The sequence below is a fragment of the Uranotaenia lowii genome, chromosome 2 (assembly GCF_029784155.1).
Source record: "Uranotaenia lowii strain MFRU-FL chromosome 2, ASM2978415v1, whole genome shotgun sequence".
NCBI lineage: Eukaryota > Metazoa > Arthropoda > Insecta > Diptera > Culicidae > Uranotaenia > Uranotaenia lowii.
The window spans coordinates 96,053,551-96,067,950 of record NC_073692.1 but is presented as its reverse complement, the minus strand read 5'-3'; the positions used below and the strand labels follow the sequence as shown (position 1 = coordinate 96,067,950).

General features: G+C 29.5%; 1 long non-coding RNA gene across 1 annotated transcript; it reads left to right on the top strand.

Annotated features, from left to right (window-relative positions):
• Nucleotides 1–13,498: 13,498 nt before the first annotated feature.
• LOC129747569 (uncharacterized) lies at nucleotides 13,499–14,154 on the top strand. Its single transcript, XR_008737533.1, has 2 exons — nucleotides 13,499–13,743; nucleotides 13,835–14,154. It is a non-coding gene; the product is annotated as an uncharacterized LOC129747569 (long non-coding RNA).
• The last annotated feature ends 246 nt before the right edge of the window (nucleotides 14,155–14,400 follow it).

Genomic DNA, 14,400 nt, shown 5'->3' with positions numbered 1-14,400 from the left:
GTCATTTTTGTCATTTTTGTCATTTTTGTCATTTTTGTCATTTTTGTCATTTTTGTCATTTTTGTCATTTTTGTCATTTTTGTCATTTTTGTCATTTTTGTCATTTTTGTCATTTTTGTCATTTTTGTCATTTTTGTCATTTTTGTCATTTTTGTCATTTTTCATTTTGTCATTTTTGTCATTTTTGTCATTTTTGTCATTTTTGTCATTTTTGTCATTTTTGTCATTTTTGTCATTTTTGTCATTTTTGTCATTTTTGTCATTTTTGTCATTTTTGTCATTTTTGTCATTTTTGTCATTTTTGTCATTTTTGTCATTTTTGTCATTTTTGTCATTTTTGTCATTTTTGTCATTTTTGTCATTTTTGTCATTTTTGTCATTTTTGTCATTTTTGTCATTTTTGTCATTTTTGTCATTTTTGTCATTTTTGTCATTTTGTCATTTTTGTCATTTTTGTCATTTTTGTCATTTTGTCATTTTTGTCATTTTTGTCATTTTTGTCATTTTTGTCATTTTGTCATTTTTGTCATTTTTGTCATTTTTGTCATTTTTGTCATTTTTGTCATTTTTGTCATTTTTGTCATTTTTGTCATTTTTGTCATTTTTGTCATTTTTGTCATTTTTGTCATTTTTGTCATTTTTGTCATTTTTGTCATTTTTGTCATTTTTGTCATTTTTGTCATTTTGTCATTTTTGTCATTTTTGTCATTTTTGTCATTTTTGTCATTTTTGTCATTTTGTCATTTTTGTCATTTTTGTCATTTTTGTCATTTTTGTCATTTTTGTCATTTTTGTCATTTTGTCATTTTGTCATTTTTGTCATTTTTGTCATTTTTGTCATTTTTGTCATTTTTGTCATTTTTGTCATTTTTGTCATTTTTGTCATTTTTGTCATTTTTGTCATTTTTGTCATTTTTGTCATTTTTGTCATTTTTGTCATTTTTGTCATTTTGTCATTTTTGTCATTTTTGTCATTTTTGTCATTTTTGTCATTTTTGTCATTTTTGTCATTTTTGTCATTTTTGTCATTTTTGTCATTTTTGTCATTTTTGTCATTTTTGTCATTTTTGTCATTTTTGTCATTTTTGTCATTTTTGTCATTTTGTCATTTTTGTCATTTTTGTCATTTTTGTCATTTTTGTCATTTTTGTCATTTTTGTCATTTTTGTCATTTTTGTCATTTTTGTCATTTTTGTCATTTTTGTCATTTTTGTCATTTTTGTCATTTTTGTCATTTTTGTCATTTTTGTCATTTTTGTCATTTTTGTCATTTTTGTCATTTTTGTCATTTTTGTCATTTTTGTCATTTTTGTCATTTTTGTCATTTTTGTCATTTTTGTCATTTTTGTCATTTTTGTCATTTTTGTCATTTTTGTCATTTTTGTCATTTTTGTCATTTTTGTCATTTTTGTCATTTTTGTCATTTTTGTCATTTTTGTCATTTTTGTCATTTTTGTCATTTTTGTCATTTTTGTCATTTTTGTCATTTTTGTCATTTTTGTCATTTTTGTCATTTTTGTCATTTTTGTCATTTTTGTCATTTTTGTCATTTTTGTCATTTTTGTCATTTTTGTCATTTTTTTGTCATTTTTGTCATTTTTGTCATTTTTGTCATTTTTGTCATTTTTGTCATTTTTGTCATTTTTGTCATTTTTGTCATTTTTGTCATTTTTGTCATTTTTGTCATTTTTGTCATTTTTGTCATTTTGTCATTTTTGTCATTTTTGTCATTTTTGTCATTTTTGTCATTTTTGTCATTTTTGTCATTTTTGTCATTTTTTGTCATTTTTGTCATTTTTGTCATTTTTGTCATTTTTGTCATTTTTGTCATTTTTGTCATTTTTGTCATTTTTGTCATTTTTGTCATTTTTGTCATTTTTGTCATTTTTGTCATTTTTGTCATTTTTGTCATTTTTGTCATTTTTGTCATTTTTGTCATTTTTGTCATTTTTGTCATTTTTTTCATTTTTTTCATTTTTTTCATTTTTTTCATTTTGTCATTTTTGTCATTTTTGTCATTTTTGTCATTTTGTCATTTTTGTCATTTTTGTCATTTTTGTCATTTTTGTCATTTTTGTCATTTTTGTCATTTTTGTCATTTTTGTCATTTTTGTCATTTTTGTCATTTTTGTCATTTTTGTCATTTTTGTCATTTTTGTCATTTTTGTCATTTTTGTCATTTTTGTCATTTTTGTCATTTTTGTCATTTTTGTCATTTTTGTCATTTTTGTCATTTTTGTCATTTTTGTCATTTTTGTCATTTTTGTCATTTTTGTCATTTTGTCATTTTTGTCATTTTTGTCATTTTTGTCATTTTTGTCATTTTTGTCATTTTTGTCATTTTTGTCATTTTTGTCATTTTTGTCATTTTTGTCATTTTTGTCATTTTTGTCATTTTTGTCATTTTTGTCATTTTTGTCATTTTGTCATTTTTGTCATTTTTGTCATTTTTGTCATTTTTGTCATTTTTGTCATTTTTGTCATTTTTGTCATTTTTGTCATTTTTGTCATTTTTGTCATTTTTGTCATTTTTGTCATTTTTGTCATTTTTGTCATTTTTGTCATTTTTGTCATTTTTGTCATTTTTGTCATTTTTTCATTTTTGTCATTTTTGTCATTTTTGTCATTTTTGTCATTTTTGTCATTTTTGTCATTTTTGTCATTTTTGTCATTTTTGTCATTTTTGTCATTTTTGTCATTTTTGTCATTTTTGTCATTTTTGTCATTTTTGTCATTTTTGTCATTTTGTCATTTTTGTCATTTTTGTCATTTTTGTCATTTTTGTCATTTTTGTCATTTTTGTCATTTTTGTCATTTTTGTCATTTTTGTCATTTTTGTCATTTTTGTCATTTTTGTCATTTTTGTCATTTTTGTCATTTTTGTCATTTTTGTCATTTTTGTCATTTTTGTCATTTTTGTCATTTTTGTCATTTTTGTCATTTTTGTCATTTTTGTCATTTTTGTCATTTTTGTCATTTTTGTCATTTTTGTCATTTTTGTCATTTTTGTCATTTTTGTCATTTTTGTCATTTTTGTCATTTTTGTCATTTTTGTCATTTTTGTCATTTTTGTCATTTTTGTCATTTTTGTCATTTTTGTCATTTTTGTCATTTTTGTCATTTTTGTCATTTTTGTCATTTTTGTCATTTTTGTCATTTTTGTCATTTTTGTCATTTTTGTCATTTTTGTCATTTTTGTCATTTATTTCACTTTTATTATTTTTTTTTTGAGTCCGTTTTTTGAAAAGCGATTTTTATCGTTCTTGTAACTTTTGTCAGTTTGTCTACTATTGTTTATTTTTTTATTTTTGAAAGCTTGTTTTGAAAAGCGAACAGACCAACATCAAATTCAAAGTTTGGAGTTTTTAAGAAACATTCAAATGTGTGCTCACAAAAAAACTTATTGTTGTGTACTTGTCAAAAAAATTTTCTTTAATTTTTTCTTATTAACACCTTAAGCATGTGACTTTAATTGTCTGAATATATGTATTTCGCGTTATCAATGCAATTTTCAATAACTTTTAGGTCATGCGGAAGGACAACATTGGCATCCTGTAGATATAAACTTTTTCCTTTTATACCGATGAAAGCGATCAGCTTCATAATCACAACTTTCAATTTTCAAAACACCAGACTGTCGGGGGTAGGAAAACTTTTCTTTTGTTTCCCCCGGAAATTCAGCTGTTATCGTTATCGTCAACATTATGCGAGATTTCGTTAGCTACAGGTTCAGTTTTGTTCCAAGTTTGCTCGGAAAAAGAAAGAGAATGTTTTCAAGAAGTTTCCTCGTTTGCAAAACTGTTGGGGCAAAGCTTTTTTTATGTTCCGAGCCGAGAATTTTAAAATCTAATCAACACAAAACTGTTGTACAGTTTTCTTTCACTCTTTCGTCATCGTCGGAAAACAGAAAGGAAAAACAACAGGGGGTGAGATGGTGTTGCAGACTGTTGAAAAAGATTCATTCATTCAAATGCAGAATCGGAAAATGCTGGGTGCCAACATTTTTTTTCCGTTTCTTTATGGACTTCTGCTTTCGGACCCGCCTCTAAATTACGCAAGGCTTAAAAAAGTTTTGTTTTTGCAAACATTTCGGCTTCTGGTCGTCAAGTTTTTTTTAACTTGGAAAGGAAATGGGGCGAGGCGTCTCCAAATGACGCAGAATTCGACACAAACCGAAGAGTGGTGTCCCACTGGCAAGCCAAAAAATAAAAAAGATTTTATGACGTTTTCCTCATTTACGTTTCGAGGAAGCAGCGAAATGGTCATGAAAATAAGCTGAACGCGCTTTTGCTGGTCTGCGGTTGCTTGCAGGCTGATTATATGGTGATGACAATTTTTGTTTTCGTCGCTTTTCCCACACCAAAATTACGACAACTAAAAGCAGCCAGCATTACTTTCTTTGGCTTCCTCAGAAAATGTGGCGATTTGCCAGACGGTGAAACATTTGGTCCAACTTATGTAACGGCTGTGTTGAGCAGTTGAAAGAAGAATCTCTCAGCCACAATGTTTGAAGATGCCATCGAAGAATTGGAGTCAATTCGGAAATGAAGCAGTCCATGGACAGTAGTGGAGTTGAAAATTGAATCATTAACTATTGAAATTCAGTGTAATGAAACTGTTTGTAATGTTTTGATTAAGAAAAATCAGAGGCAACATTATGAGTCAGATTTTTTTTCAGTATTTCAAATTCTTCTACACAATTAATTAATGACATTCAATTAACATCATCTTTACTTGTTTTGGTAATTCTAAAGTCTGGTATAGCTAACTTGACATATTGCCAAAAAATAAAAAACCTATATGATAGGATGAAGCAAATAACATACAGGTAGAAGTCATTACAAGTCCTTTTCAAGAGGCTAAATTTTTCCTCAACTAAAAATTTTTCAGCTTTTGTCTGTTAAAACTTTCGAAAACCGTAAAAAAAAGTTCAGTTTTTTTTTTCTAATTTTGCTTCATTAAAAAATCATTCCAAACTTTATGGTGAATCATAACACTGTTTATGTCACAAGTTTTCAAAGTGGGATTTTAATTAATAATAAGTTGTCATTTCAGGATACTTCTGATTTGTTTGGGAATCATATGGTAACGTTTATACTCTGTATGGCTCTATAGATTCCTTTTTCTTTTATCCAACTTTTGCTTGATCATTTTGAATTTCATTTTGGAAGACAAAACGAAAGGGCGTGCAGTAACATAGCGCATCTTTTTGACAGATTGACTTTGTTTGTGTAATCGTCCATTATCATACCGCGAAGAGTTATTTTACTTCTCACGAACGCACCATTCAAATGATTGTGCCCATTCATGTCAAGCTACCATTTCTGGCATCCATCACAACAGTTCAAAACCGCTTGGCCCAATGTAGCCGCATAATTTATTGAACTCCGTGTCATCATCAATATTGAACGCGGCATAATTAGTAAATCTGCAGCAACATTAACAATTGCAGCAGCCGAAGTCGCATAACGCAGTCTTCTCCAGTTCAAGGGGCCAAATTTTTAAAGCCCCCACGGCAGGGTCAACCTAACTAGCCAAGACCTGACCAAGAAAAAATTGCGCATCGATACCTCACGATTCACCCTCAAACACCCGGCCTCAAATCCCGGCCTTCGACTAAGCTCCGTGGGAAAATGGCCACTAGCCACTCTTCTCCGGTCCAGTCCTGTCACAGCACTGTCTACATACTTGGACGCCTAGCGCCTCGACTGCCTTCGAAGATTAGCGTAAAATATTGACGCACTTGACTCTAGATCAGGGGTCGGCAACCTTAGGCTCGTGAGCTCTCATTCTGCGGCACCAAAATTCGTAAGATATACAGATACGGCACAAATAACTTTTTTTGAAGGGTTTTTGTTTTTTCCTGATCCAAAAAGGAACTTACTACAATACGATAATATATAATACAGTCTTTATCTTTTTGGAGGCATAATACACAAAAAGAGTGCAACAAACCTAAATCTTTTCGTCCGAAATTGTTGAAGTTATGAATTTGAAATCAAGCTTTAACATGATCTCGTTGAACACACTGACGAAGTAACATAGATTAAGCCAACTAGCATTAGGAAGATTTATTCTATTATGGCATTGTTATGTGTAGCTTGTTTTATTAAGGTTTTATTATAGTCTTGAAGATTTCAGTCAATTACAGCATTTTGAAGTTGAGTGGAAGCCGCCATCTTGGATTTTAAGAAGGCGTCAGATAGTGGAACTGAACTTCTACTGGTTTAGCCCTTTAACCCAATAATAATATTGTGTGAGTACAATGCGATTTTCAGAGATTAACAGCATTTTAAAGTTCAGCAATCTTCGATCTCAAGATGGAGTCAAGAAAAGAATTCCGGTTTCTTCTCGATGATCCCTTTGAAATTATATTGTGAGGATTTCATGCGATTTTTAGTCATTTACAGATTTTATCGCATTTAAAGGTTTAGCCAAAGCCGATATTTATATTTGTTTTAGTCAAAAAGTCTGCCCTCACTTACTGTACTTCTGATTAACAACTTAGAAATGAGGTACTCATCCTACGCGTGTAATTGGTTGGCTGGCGAGAGGAACGTCAAAGTTTAGCTATGCATATAGCTCTTATAAAACCGTTATAAAACAAATTAGCCATTTATCTGACTATAATAAAGTTCTTAAACATTGAATTGACTTACTAACGCCTTGTTAATTGCAACATAGAATTGCAAAAAATGACTCCATGTTGATGGATTCGCTATGTCAAGTGTTGGAAACTTATTTTCAATCTATTCTATTAAGTTTGTGATATCATTATGCCATATTTTGCAATTATGTAATTTTTTTCAATTTTATTTTTTTCTCATCAAAGTAAATATGTTATTGAATTTTCCTTATTCTAAAGGTTTGACGTGGGGAATTTATTTTGAGATGCTATTTCATACAAATTTTACCATGAATCTTGTTTATGAACAAAGATATTTATAAAAGCTTTATAAGAGCTTAAATGATCAAAATTTTACAGCATAATGGTTTTATCCAAGCATAAAAATTGGTCATGATGACAATTCTAGCGAGATTTTAGCTTAATTAGAGCTCTGGTGATTTATAGAATGCCTTTCAGATTTTTATGAAAATTAATATTGTAGTCCTAACGATGTTTCGCTGATCATAATAAAGAAAAATTGTTACTTGGGTAAGCTATCATCTGTTGAAAGAATCACAACAGATCCGTAAATTTTGTGTTGTCAAAATCAAATATTGCCGAAATCGTGCGATTATTGTCACATTTTTTTTTAAATTAATCATAATTCATTTTGAACATATAAGGCCGCAAGAAATTTGAAATCCTTTTTTTTTACTTGAAGTTGTAATACCTTGAGAGGGGGGGGGGGGAGGGGGGAAGATAATAAAAAATAATGCAAAAAACTAAAAAAAATGATGTAAATTGCACGAAAGCTTGAATGCAGCAAAATTCAAAACTTGTTTATTCACAAAACCTATGTACCAAGTAATTTATAATAAATAAATTCAATAAATTTAAGAATTTAAAATGTGATAAAACTCTCATCTTTCATGATTTGTTTTTTGCTCTTATAATCTTTCGGATATTCGATAATTTTTTCGAAATTTCTATAAAATACTTCAAATTTTATTGACCCCCCCCCCTTCGAGGTTTTTAGAAATTTCGAAAGGGTTGGGGTGACAAAAGAAGAAATTGATATTTGTTCCAGCCTAATTAGCATTCCTCTTTTTTTAGACTGGATCAGTTACATTAGTATTAAGCAGTAAAAAAGTATTCTTGTTCAGTACTAATATTGCAAAATCCCCTCCCCCCTCCCTACATGGAGATTTTTTTACAAGTATAATTTTCAACGTAATAACGGGAAATTACTTGATCTTAAAAGGTGTTGTAAATCACCCTAGGTTTGAGACATTATATTAAACGACGCTACATACATATATGCCGTTCATAAACTGACTAATTTTTAATCTTTAATTTCGATTTGCAACTCAATCAATTTTTTGTTTTGAAACTTTAAACATGAAATACAAAAACCCTACCTCGACATAAAAATTGAATTTTTTGTTGAGAAATGTAACTTATCACGATCAGGGTTTAAAATCATCCATTTTCACTTTAAAATAATTCATCGAATACTTATTTTGTACATAAACAATTTGGAAGCCACATACAAGATGTGTACCACTCACAATGGTCAACAGAATTAAAAAATCAAAATCTAAAACCTAGTTAGTATCCTCTACTTAATTACTACAAAGAAATTTGAATTTACAAAAAATCGAACTGATATGAAACCAATTTCAGTCTTAATTTTGTTTTGTATTTCTTGTTCTTGCACATGCTCAATATCACATTCAAAAACGTTTGGATGAATATTACATGGCCACAAAATTTACATTCTTCCCAGGTGTAAAAAGTTTGAAAGCTAATTTTAACTTATTTGGACCCTGAATCTAAATATGCGATTCTCATATCAGCTTTTGTTTTTTTAATTACTATTGGAAATATTTTAAATCATTTAAAAAATTTCTGTATGTTTTTGACAAATCTTTAAAACAGCAATGTTATATTTTAAAATGAAGGTTTCAAATCAATTATCAACTTTCCTTGAGACTTCAAGTGATTCTGACTTCTGCGAAGCAAGTTATAGATGTTTTCTTATTGTAAACTTTTCCTAATATTAAAAGAAGTTTTGAATTTATTTAAATGGGGTTATGGTCTAACACTTTCAAAAAATCGATTTTTTATTTTTTTATTTCTTATTGTTAAACATTTCAAGAATGTATTGTCAAATTTTCAAGTCAATTGAAGCAAATTTGTAGAAATTATAGACCTTTATCTCCTCCTATTTAATACTGCAAGAAAGCAAGAGCAGAAACTTCAAACGCGTTTTTCTCGAGAGCACATTTTTAAAGTCCGTGGACATCGTCATTTGAAAACTACTTATCCGATTTTTTTCAAATTTTGAACATATTTTCTACATATGAAATACCAGACTCCAACGTTTTTCATTTTTTTTTACTTCGGGGAGATTTTACAGATAAAAAATGGCGGATTTTTTTGTGAAAAATCGTAGTTTTTACTTCAAACAGCCACAAAAATTTCAAAATTTTGTTTAAGTAAATAAAAACGTTTGGATCCAGAAAAACATCTAATAAAAATATTTTGCTCTGATTTTTTGACTTCAGATGATTCTGTGCTGAGATACAGTGTCCACCGAAAATCATGTTTTCTTAAAGGCATCCTCGAAAATGCTCCGTCACCGGCCCATTTTTCAATATTTTTCTACGAAGAAATTACTAAATGTTCTTTTAACAATGCTTTGTATAATGCAAAAAATTTGAATACATTTGTTCGAACGATAGCTCTAGAAAAAAAATCGTGAAAATGGTGTTTTTTTTACCCGTTAGACCCTACTCACCCCCCCCCCCCCCTTAAAACAAACATCTAATCGTTTTACAGGTTTTAACAAATTTTGTTAAACAGATTATTTTTTTTACACTTTATTCATTAATGCCCGATATGCTTGTAATGATGTCTTTCCATAATTTTAAAAACTGCAGAATTTAACTTTTTTAGTTCATATATCATCATCTATAATATGTTATTCCCTAATTGAATAAAATAGGTATAATAGACAAATTCAAATCATATTTTTTTTACGTAGGTTTGTTGTTTCATCAGTTACCAATGATTGATTTCACTTGAAACTGAAACATTTTAAACTTGATATCACCAAAACTTGAGGTGATAGATAAAATTTTAACAAATGATTTGAGTTTATTACGCTTAAAACTACCACATCAATCAATCAATCATAGGCTCCAAAATGCAATTTCCCCGAGTTAATAATTAAATTCCTTGAATAAGTTTTCAAAACGGTTAGACGAGTTTATTGAAAAAAAAAATCATGTAAAATGTTCAAACACTTATCGTTTTCATCTTCTAAATTTATTTTGATTTTCAAACTAATTTATCAAATTTTAAAGTCAAACTATTAAAATTGTATTGATTCTTTTTAACTAGATTTTCTCTGTCTTTCTAATCTGATTTTTTGTGTCCCGAAAACAATCTTCGTGGAAGTTTTTGAAACTTAATTTTCAATAGAAAAAAGTATAGCTTCCACCTTCTGTCCTTTCTAGGACCCAATATTTCAATTGAAATTAACAAAATATTCAGAGCTTCAAATTTTCAACTTTAAACCCTTTGATTGAAAATTTATAATCGTTTCATTAATTTTCATTATATAAAATCATGTTTTTCAATCAATCATGATTTTTCATTAATCTTTAGAAAGTCTAAAAAATGATTCAAAGTAGCAACTTAAAAGTTTAGTTTTAATGCGCAATGTTAACAAAATTTATATTATCTTTGTGCTTTCAAAAATTACAACAAAACATGGAATTTGATATTTTAATTTTTATTTCATCAGTTTCTAATTGATCATTCACGAGATCACCCATTTCAAAACCTGTATTTTGTCAGTTTAAATTAACATGCTGAGTTATAAATATTTAAAGTTATTATGGTTTTTATTTTGAACTTAGAGAGATCCGATTTAAGCCTTTAAGATTGATGACTAGCAGACTTTTAATATAGGAAAAGGTTTTGTGTTTAAAAACGATGTGTTAGAATAAATTTAATTATATTCATTCATTTTTCTTTAACCCTTAGGTGCGATTTTAACACTGCTGCTGTGATTCGATGAAAACATTGAATTTTAAGTAATTTACTTTCTTTTTCTTGTATGTTTTAGAATAATGTCCAGATTATGTTGAAATGTGCTCTTTTTTACAATTTTTTTCAAAAAATCGTCCAGACCCAGCCGTGTGGATTCATTTGGTAGAAAATAAGGTATTCTAAAAGTTAAAGATAATCGTTTTTTCGAAAACTATTTCGAGGACATCTAGCTAAAATTCGACATTCATCTGATTCAATATAAAATAAGCAATTTCTGAAAGCTTGACACCTGATTTGACATGTTTAGTCTCAGATTTCAATGGAACCCAATCTCTTTGGGAAGTACGTGCTAGTAGCAACAATTCATTTGATAGCCTTCTAATTATTGGTGACATTTTGAAAATCAATGAGACCCCAATTTAAAAAAAATTGATGTTTCTGACATCTGATTGAAAATCATCGATTCAAAATCATAAAGAGTATTAAGATGGAAGAAGTAGAAGAAGAATAAAATTGTCGCTTTTTAATTTCTATAAAAAACTCACCAGAATATAAAATCGAATATTCGGCCGAATATTCGTTTGGCCGAATAGATGAAAACGTCAATACTCGGTATTCGGCCGTTTGCCGAATATCACATTTCGGTGCATCTCTACTTTGATGTTTGTCATGAATGCTTTTCCTAGATAAAAACAACTATTATTTTTTCCCAAACCATGAGATTCATTTTTTCTCGATACTTAAATATAGTTTTTAATAAAACAGAAAAGAACGTCAATTTATCGATTTTAAGTTAAGAAATCAATTGGATATTGGAAATAAGTACAAGAACAGTAATCTAATGGAGGCGTTATGAATTAAGAATGGATCATTCACAAATGAATTATTAAAAATATTTAATATCTAGAGGTCTTTATCATTATTATGAAAAAAAAATCTAAAAAATTTGAATAAAATCAAATTTTATTAAAAAAAAAACTTATAAAATTACTCACGAATGCACATTGGTGTTTAGTCCGAATGACTAATTAACCTTCTTGCTGTTTAAAACTTTTAAATAAGTGGTCGGTTTTGAGAATTAAAAATTTTACAAAAAAGGTAATATATTGTTTCATGAGATTCTGAAAGATTATTTTTTTTCCATCTTCCTTCTCAAAAACTGCCGATATCTGCCTAGGCCTTAAAGAATACTTTTTCTATCGATCCCGGGGAACCAATTGAAGCAAAAATGCCAACTCTAAGAGATTACTAACGACGCTCAAAATTGAATGGAATTTCGCCTTGAAAAGTTTCAATTTATTGGTTCTAACTTGAACAGTTGGAGACATATTTTCCAACAAATTAAATTGAAATGCTCTTTAAAACATTTTACAAAAATAAACTTAGATGACTACAAACTGCTATGAGCTACAAAAAATGTAAAATTTGATAGAATTTGCTGCATCTCTGAATATGAACCAGCGCACATAGAAGTGAAAAAAAAAGCGTTAAAAACTATTTTCAGGCGAAACTAGGCGATTTAGACCTATAGTGTCTTTGGAACAAATAAACAACATTATAAGGACTGGTTTTGGAAAATTGAATAAACCACCTAACAGTGAGATAAAAATATTTTTTATAATATAATATATAAAATTTTAAGCTTGTTCCAATTCTAGAAACTTTGCCATAGAAGTTTTTATCGTATCGATATTCGATTCAAAGTTATGTAAACTAAAAAAAAATCTTCAAGTTTCAGTTTTTCAACCATTACTTATTTGTAAGTGATTTTTGATATAAAACATGTACTAAAGAGTTTTAGAAACAGTAAAGTTGCACACTTTTGCTGAATACACTGTAGAGAAATTTTGAAACTCGAACGAGATATCTTGAAAATACTTAACATAAAGAGTCATTTTCAGTTGGTTATATCTACCTAACTCAGACGAGTTCGGTCATATATTATACAGTTTCATCAGAACAACAATTTAATATACAATATTCAATTCGAATTGGCCAATTGGTGTCTGTATCGTGTAAATGTCTACAACATTGAGCCAAAAATGAAGTTTTTATGCAATTTTTTTACCGCTGCAGCGTCTAAAAGCTACAAATCTTAATCTAGAATTGTTGAGAGAATTATGAAAAAGGGTTTATCCAAAATCAAAAATAAGAAGTCGAATCAATTTTTATAAATTAAAATCCTCTTAAATATTTTTGTTTCATTCTTACTCCAAAATTTTTTTTTATATTTAGTTGAGTTACTAATAAAACACAATAATAAGGCTGGAACAAATATCAATTTCTTCTTTTGTCACCCCCCTCCCCCCTTTGAAATTTCCAAAAAAAACCCGAAGAGGGGAATAAATAAAGTTTAAAGTAATTCATGTAAATTTCGATAAAAAATTCCAATATCTGGAAGATAACAAGACCGAAAAACAAATTTAAAAAGATGGAAGTTATTTCACCTTTTTGTTTTCTTGATTTGATTGAATTATTCGATAAAAAATTACTTGATTTATAGGTTGTGTGAAACAATATAGTATGCAATTTTTTTACATACAAGCTTCCGTGCAAATCATTCCAATTTATTTGTTTATCGCATTATTTTTTATAGACCCCCCCCCCCCCTCCCCCTCGTGATGTTCCAACTCCGAGTGACAAAAGAAGGATTTGAATTTTGTTCCGGCCTAATAATAGTAAAAAAAGAAATATAATCTGTTAGGGCATCCGCAGCAATCGCGAGCAAAGTGAAAATGCTCACGAGTTTAATCACTTTCCATACCGCACCGGGGGTTAGTATGAAGGTGAGCAAAATAGGGCCGATGCCGTCGGGACCGACGAAATCACCAAATTTGCTCACTAGAAAGGGGCGAGCGCAAACATGCACTGAAAAAAATTCTACCGTTTTGAGCAGAATTAAACAAACGATGTCGCAGCGTGTAGATGTTTGTTGATATTTATTTTAAGAAAAAACTGCATCAGATTAAAATTGTGGATGGTTTTTTTTGGAATTACCAGTTAAATTTGCAATTTCGTTACATTTTTTCGGGTTTTTCCAAGAATTGAACGAGAAAGTGTACATGCTGGTTCTGATGGTGAGTTATTTATTTTGTATTTTATACTGTTTTGGAACTTTTTCTATCTATGAATTTTGATAACATTTTTTCCTTTCTCACTCAATTTCAGATAAACAAACTTGAAGCATCGTAATTTGTGACCAAAAATGGTCACTCGGAGTTTCTCGGAGTAATAATAATCGAGACCAGTGCGCTGTGCAGGATTTTTGTATCCAACCGGCCAATATGGGTGGCATTCCAGTACTGTCCCTACCGATTCGGCTTTCGAAACGAGGTCTCTCAATAAGTTTGCAACTAATGGGACCCAGTTTTTCGGAGCAGCAACTATTTCAATCAGCACGTTGGATAGAAAAAGAAGTTGAAGATTTTTTAGAGAAGTATGATTTTAATATAAATATAATAAACAAATAAAGTTGAATTTTAGTTGAATTGTTTAGTTTGTTGAATTTTGTTTTTCGGGTGTGTTAGGGTGTGTTTCGGGGGTGTTAAGAAATAAAAGTGCCCGGCGTTTTGAAAGCAAAATCGAGCTTAATTCGAAAATATATTCTTATCTGAACTTATTCTTATCTGAATTTATTTTATTCAATCAAGTCGTCCTACAATGCAATAAGTTTTTAATCACAATCCAGCAAACGGGTGACACGGAATTGGAAACACCGTAAGGGAAACTCAACG